The 7,592-nt window shown below is 33.7% G+C and overlaps 2 pseudogenes; both read left to right on the top strand.

The window, feature by feature from the left end:
• Nucleotides 1-3,312: 3,312 nt before the first annotated feature.
• On the top strand, nt 3,313-4,900 carry LOC142223731 (uncharacterized; annotated as a pseudogene).
• Nucleotides 4,901-5,517: 617 nt separating this feature from the next.
• LOC142226021 (TBC1 domain family member 16 pseudogene) lies at nt 5,518-6,823 on the top strand (annotated as a pseudogene).
• The last annotated feature ends 769 nt before the right edge of the window (nt 6,824-7,592 follow it).

The following is a 7,592-nucleotide window of genomic DNA, read 5'->3' as shown; positions in this document are numbered from 1 at the left end:
ATTATAAAAATATATAAAAAATATAAAATATAAAATATAAAAAATATAAAAATATAAAAAATATAAAAATATTTAATAAAGACTTATAGTATTGCTTTAAGTAAAGTTTCATTGAAGGCCCCAATATATGTGACAGTTTGTTTTTATTTATTTCTTACCCATAGATACATATATCCTTTCAAACTACACTGTACAAATATATATACACAATACTTGTACTATGAATGAAACTATTCAAAGAGAATTTAGATGCATTATAAATTTTCGCTTTAAAGATTGCTTCGTACAAGGGATCTAGTTATTGTAGGGTCAAAAAATTCCCTACTCCACATTTTCATAAATCCGAGATAACTACGGGGATTCTCAGAAGTGCCGTGAAATTCAAAAAATGTTGGCAGGGTAAGAACAAGATCTGCGAATTAAGCACTCCGCGTTTCAAACTGTTGCACAATATCCTTAAAGATATAAATCGAGAAAAAAGGGTCGCCAAAAAAGTAATGAAAATGTCCTCTTTGGATCCGGAAGTGGTGCAAAATTGACGCAGAAGCTATGAATTTAACATGGGCTTGTAATAGGACGGAAGTCCTCCATTTCAACAGCCGTTGCACTGAATTTGCATCACTTCCTTAGGTGTGATCCGAATTCAATGTTTTGGATGTAAATTAAAAAATTCTGCGATATTTTGTCAAATAATTTTTATAGTTTTTTATAATTTTTAATGGATTCTAACACTTGCCGGAAACACAATTTTTATACCCTGCTCCACACTGTGGAACAGGGTATTATAAGTTAGTGCATATGTTTTTTCAGACTGGATTTAGCATTTTTTTCGACAAAATTTAAATGATTTGTACAATTTTATGAATTCTTATTCTGTTTTTAACCTATTTGAAACAAAACAGTTAAAATTACCCATTAAAAGTATGAAAAAAAACAAGTTATAAAAAATTGAATTAAAAGAACTTCCTGGATAGTTAAAATAAGGAACATCATGGGGAGTGCATCTTCTGGAAGTGTTTTTAAAGTTGTGCCTTTGGAAGAACTTCCAAATTTTTTTGCTGGGATGTGTAATTTCGTTTTTAGTGAAAAAAAAGTTTTAATATATTCCGGAGTTTCTTCGCAACTGTTGGGAGTGAATACATTGTACAAATGGTCAGCGAATGTTTCAATTTTTTCAGTGTTGTTTTTTGTCCATGCATTGTCACTCTTCTGAATTGGATAAATTGTTTTATAGTTCAGATTTAGGTTCTTAGTAATTTCACTTGACTTAGTTGGGCCAAAATTGAGATTTTCCCCTTCAATTTGTTCATCATGTATTGTTTGTAGAACTTTTTTGAGTTCAGACGTTGTCTAATTTAGTCGACTTTTGTCTTCGGGAGATTAGATAGTTGCCACTGCTTTTTGGACTTTCTTTTCTCTATTATTTTTCTCTTCATTGTATTGGATACGATTGGGAAATCTTTGAAACTTGTTTTTGGCGTTGAATTCGATGCAGCATTTTAATTTTATTGGACAATATGTCCTACAGGAGGCTAATCGATATCGAATTCATAATCGTATCGAAAAAATTGTCAATCGAAATTTGATGCAATTTCTCTAGTATTGCCAACAGCAAAACAAAACAAAGTAGAACAAAATGAAATGACAAAATTAATTTAGCGGCACAAATAGAATATATAAAAAATAGAGGTGTGCGCGTGAGTGAAATTTCATTCAAGCTCACGCACATTCACGAAGCAAAATGTTTGTTCACGCACGCTCACGAACGATATGTTTGGTAGCCACTCACACTCACGCACGTTCACGAAATGTAAACCGGTACTAACTCACGCTCACGCACGAACTACTTTTAAAGACTCACGCACGATTCACGACAATTAACGTGACTCACGACATTTTCCAACCGGGAAAGAGGAAAGGTAACAAAATTAATAAATAGGATATAGTTCGACAGTTAAATAGAATTCAGTTGTCATATCAGAAAGAATTAAATCTTGATTTTTTATCGTGAGCGTGATTTTGCAGAAATTTTATTCATGCACATTCACAAACCGATTTTATTTCACACGCACGCTCACGCGCGACTTATTATTTTTAGTCACATTCACGAAAGTTTCTTCAGATTTTGTTCACGAGTCACGTGATTCACGCGTGTCACGCGCACTTCTCTAATAAAAAACATATGCTTTTGGAATTTTCAAAGTAAAAAGTGAATTGATCTTACGGGCCCATATCTCTTTTTACATTCCTCCGAATTCCCTCTAAATTATAGGATGAGATGAATATAAAATAATACGGCGACAAATAAGGAATAAGAATCATTGGTGTAACTACATGGGACGATTTTCGTTATATAGATTTCTACACTGATGTCTCCAAATTGTATGAACAAGTGGGTTTCGGAGTATATTCTAAAAACATGGAACTTCGAATAGTAAAAATATTTCCTAATCACTGTAGTAGTTTTCAGGCATGGTCACAGACCTGTACATATTTTAAAAATTCTTTCATATTTACAAAAATGAGGGCTTTACATTTAAACTATAGTATCCCTTCCTGTTTTAGTATAGCTACTTGTTCCTTAAAAGAGCAATAATGTGGCCATGTGTCCTGCGTGGCGTAAAAAGCTAATGAAAATTTCTTTTTTTCTTCTTCCGTTTTGATGAAATATATCCACTTCGGGCATAGGTGTTCTTCAAATATGTTTATGACTTCTCAGGCTACATTGGGCCACAGATAAGAATCGATCTTTTCCTACACCCTTTTTGGTATTCACCTTCGGCAATGAAGCGTAGCACCAAAAAAAAGCGATGATATCCAGAAGAAATAATAAAAAACTTAATAGAAGTACGTCAAGACGAGTTAAAAAATAGGACTATGAGCTAAATACTAAAATATTTGATTTTAATATATTATGCATTAAGTGCATAAAAATTATATTAATTTAATTAATGCAGTTGTATGGGTATATAATTTATCTGAATGTACAGTTTTGTTTGACAGGAAATAAAGTATAAACGTAATAAAGTTTGTAGCAATTGGACTCAATAAACACTTTTTTATCTTGTAAATAATGAACAAGTTGGAAACATTTACTTGGTTTTGCTCCCCACTGTATATATCTTTTATACTCAACTGTCTCTGAGCTGTATTCCTCAAACGATCAGTTCTGTGGCAAACCTAATTTTCACGATGTTGGATGTGAATAATTCTGTCTCTTTGTCGATATTCCAGTTCGTGTCTGGTCGCATGTGCTATATACTATATTTTGTCGTCGTTGTGCATGAGCCTGAGTATCTCGTGCTACGGTATCTCATTCCCGTTCGTTTGTACGATTACCTTCCTACTCGCAAGGGGAAGGTAAATCCGTACGGAACGATTTGTGTTATTCATGGTTAGTTTTATACATTTACGGTAAATTAAATGTTGCAGATGAATACGCATGCATGGATGCAAAATAATAGGACGAAGAAAAGGCGGTCCGGAAAACTTAACTATGGCTCTTGTTGGTGGAGCCAAGACACTAAGATACAATCTGAGGTCTAAACAAGTATGCAAGCAATTCTTTCTGAAAACACTTAATATATCTGATGGAGCTATTTCGGTTTTCATTAACAAAACTCAATGTCGTGAAGTTATAGATAAACGAGGGCGCCATGGGCATCATAAAAAAATGGATGAAGAACCAAGGAGAATAATTAAGGACCATATTGAATCGTTTCCGGCTGTGGAGAGCCACTATACTCGATCGAAATCAAAACCCTTGCTTCTAATTTAAACATTTCAAAAATGTTTCAACTCTTTAATGCAAAGCATGAGACGAATTCCATTAAGGAAAATGTATACAGGCGTATTTTCTGCAATGAATATAACTATAGCTTTCATAAGCCGAAGAAGGATACATGTTCCACGTGCGAACGATATCGTAACTCTGACAACAAGGAGATTATGCAGGAAGCATTTGATGAACATATTCAGAATAAGAAGAGAGCTAGAGAGGAAAAGGAGGCCGATAAAGAAGAGGCAAAAAGTAATAGTAAATTGAGGGTATATACTTTTGACTTATAATCTATTTTAACAAGCTCATGCAGCAATGTAATCTCATTGTATTATTCAAGGAAGTTTGCCAGTTTTAACAATACATTTTTCGATCTTGCCTCGAAGGAGGGCTACTGTTTCTTGTGGGATGAAACGCAGGGACATAGAGGTTCGGACGAGATTGGGACCACAATTATAAAAATGTTGAGCTTATTGACGAAAATGTAGCGGATGTAATTTTGTATTGTGATTGTTGTGGTGGGCAGAATAGGTGTCGCTATATTGCAGCGCTTCTATTTTACGCAATTCGTAACTTTAATCTAAATACTGTCACGATTAAGTATTTAGAAAGCGGCCACATACAAATGGAGGCCGATTGTATGCACTCAACAATTGAACGTGCCAAGCGAAATATATCTATCTACTCTCCCGAGGAATGGTCAACAATTTTGCGAAGAAAACAACCATACATTGTGGAAAGAATGTTCTGGAGCGACATTTATAATATCAAGGAATGGTTCAGCAGATTAGGGCACACTTTCAAAAAGAATAACAGAAATGACTCAGTGAATTGGTTGAAAATTAAGCAAATTAAAGTGGAGAAAGTCAAACCTCATTTGCTGCTCTACAAAGAAAAATGGGACTCCGATTGGCAAACAATTGACTTAATGGAAGGAAAAAGAAAAAAATCAACTAATAATAACTGTTATACTCGAAAATTGTGCTCTAAATTTAAGCAACAGCTTACCATATCCTCTTTACAACGATCTCAAGGGGCTGTGCACCAAAAATATAATTCCCAAAGAATTTCATTCCTTTTATCTTAGTCTTCAGCCTGGAGGAAATCGAAATTGCTTGGATGAGCCTGATGCAGAGTAATATATTCCCGAAGGTGAATATTAATTAATATTGCCTTTCATTCGTGTATTTTTTTTTTAAATTTTAATTGAATTGCTCTGTAGTCAACGTGTTATTGCATTTCCAAAAATGACTGAATTATAAATAAAATGGATTATTTAGTACAAATACTTTGTTTTATTGCATGAACATTCGTCCGGCAAATTAAAATACTTCATGATAAATGGCGCAAAAAATTTAAATAAAATAGTGTATACCATACAAAATAAAATAGTGTATACTGATTTTCATATAGATTCTAAAATAAATAAAGTAGCCTATGTGATATCATGGTATTTTGAATGTTATTTAATTGCAATTATAGATTAGTAGAATATCATCTACCAATGGTCTGATTATTCCACCACATAGTTAAGTTACAAGAAGTTGAAAACACCGATAATTTTCTGAAATATGACGGTTTTCCGAAAAGAATATTTTTACAAAACCTTCAAACTTTTTCTCGATTTTCTCGAAACGACCAAAAAAATCATACACTATTGTTTCATTGAGGGGACGATATATCCTTTCATTGTTGATTATAATCTGTTTTAATTTTGTTGTTTTTTTTTAATATTTTAGGTACTACATCAATGGCACTGCTTTCTTCATAATATAACTAGTGCGTCCGGACAAGATAAACAACAACACCTACCATATCGACAGTTCATGGTATGTAGGCCTGAAGTTAAAAAGTCGGAAATGCACCCAGATGAAGGAGCTGTCCAAAGGATTACAACAAATTATTTTTATGCTACAATAATTAATGAAAGAGGCCAAATAGATGACGACTTAATGTTACGTAAATGTGTATTTTTCGGAGGCCTCGAAAAAGGGCTAAGAAAAACTGTTTGGCCTTTTCTACTGAGATGTTACTCATTTTCTTCAACTTTTGAAGATCGAGCCGTGCTGATGGATATCAGGCGACAAGAGTATGATGATATTGCGAGAAGACGTACATATTCTATGTCACCAGAAGAACAACTCCATTTTTGGAAATCGGTACAGTGCGTAGTTGAGAAAGATATAGTGAGAACTGATCGCTTAAATCCCTTTTTTTGTGGGGAAAATAGTTCAAATACTGATATAATGAAAAATATATTATTAAACTATGCGGTCTATAATCCTGGAATTTCGTATTTTCAAGGCATGAGTGACTTATTGGCACCATTACTGTGTGAAATACAAAACGAATCAGAAACATTTTGGTGTTTTGCTGGACTTATGCAACGCTCCTTATTTGTTTGCACACCAACAGATAGTGACATCGAACGGAATCTAAAATATTTACGAGAACTCTTACGAATTATGTTACCTAGATTTTTTTCTCACCTCCAGCAACATTGTGACGCTATCGAATTGTTATTCTGTCATCGATGGCTACTTTTATGTTTTAAAAGAGAGTTTACAGAAGCCGTTGTAATACGCATGTGGGAAGCCTGTTGGTCTAATTATTTAACAGATTATTTTCATCTCTTCCTATGCTTAGCAATCATTGCTGTATATGCAGATGACGTAATAGCTCAAAATCTGAAATCGGACGAAATGCTATTGCATTTCAGTTCTTTAGCTATGTATATGGATGGCCAACTAATACTAAGAAAAGCTAGAGGATTGCTTCATCAATACAGACAACTTCCTAAAATTCCATGTACCTTAGCAGGACTTTGTAAGCGCTGTGGGCCCGGGATGTGGGATTCTGAACATCGACCAGCCATAGAGTGTGTTGGACATACGGAAGATGAGAAATGCTCTTTGGCCTTAGACTAGATGATCACCAGTAAACAATATTATTTACGTATGCTCTATGTTAACGTTGCTGTTATAAAAATATTTAATAAAGACTTATAGTATTGCTTTAAGTAAAGTTTCATTGAAGGCCCCAATATATGTGACAGTTTGTTTTTATTTATTTCTTACCCATAGATACATATATCCTTTCAAACTACACTGTACAAATATATATACACAATACTTGTACTATGAATGAAACTATTCAAAGAGAATTTAGATGCATTATAAATTTTCGCTTTAAAGATTGCTTCGTACAAGGGATCTAGTTATTGTAGGGTCAAAAAATTCCCTACTCCACATTTTCATAAATCCGAGATAACTACGGGGATTCTCAGAAGTGCCGTGAAATTCAAAAAATGTTGGCAGGGTAAGAACAAGATCTGCGAATTAAGCACTCCGCGTTTCAAACTGTTGCACAATATCCTTAAAGATATAAATCGAGAAAAAAGGGTCGCCAAAAAAGTAATGAAAATGTCCTCTTTGGATCCGGAAGTGGTGCAAAATTGACGCAGAAGCTATGAATTTAACATGGGCTTGTAATAGGACGGAAGTCCTCCATTTCAACAGCCGTTGCACTGAATTTGCATCACTTCCTTAGGTGTGATCCGAATTCAATGTTTTGGATGTAAATTAAAAAATTCTGCGATATTTTGTCAAATAATTTTTATAGTTTTTTATAATTTTTAATGGATTCTAACACTTGCCGGAAACACAATTTTTATACCCTGCTCCACACTGTGGAACAGGGTATTATAAGTTAGTGCATATGTTTTTTCAGACTGGATTTAGCATTTTTTTCGACAAAATTTAAATGATTTGTACAATTTTATGAATTCTTATTCTGTTTTTAACCTATTTGAAAC

The sequence above is a fragment of the Haematobia irritans genome, chromosome 2 (genome assembly GCF_050003625.1).
Source record: "Haematobia irritans isolate KBUSLIRL chromosome 2, ASM5000362v1, whole genome shotgun sequence".
Classification (NCBI taxonomy): domain Eukaryota; kingdom Metazoa; phylum Arthropoda; class Insecta; order Diptera; family Muscidae; genus Haematobia; species Haematobia irritans.
Note: the sequence above shows the minus strand (reverse complement) of the source record. Positions and strands in the feature narration are given on the sequence as shown.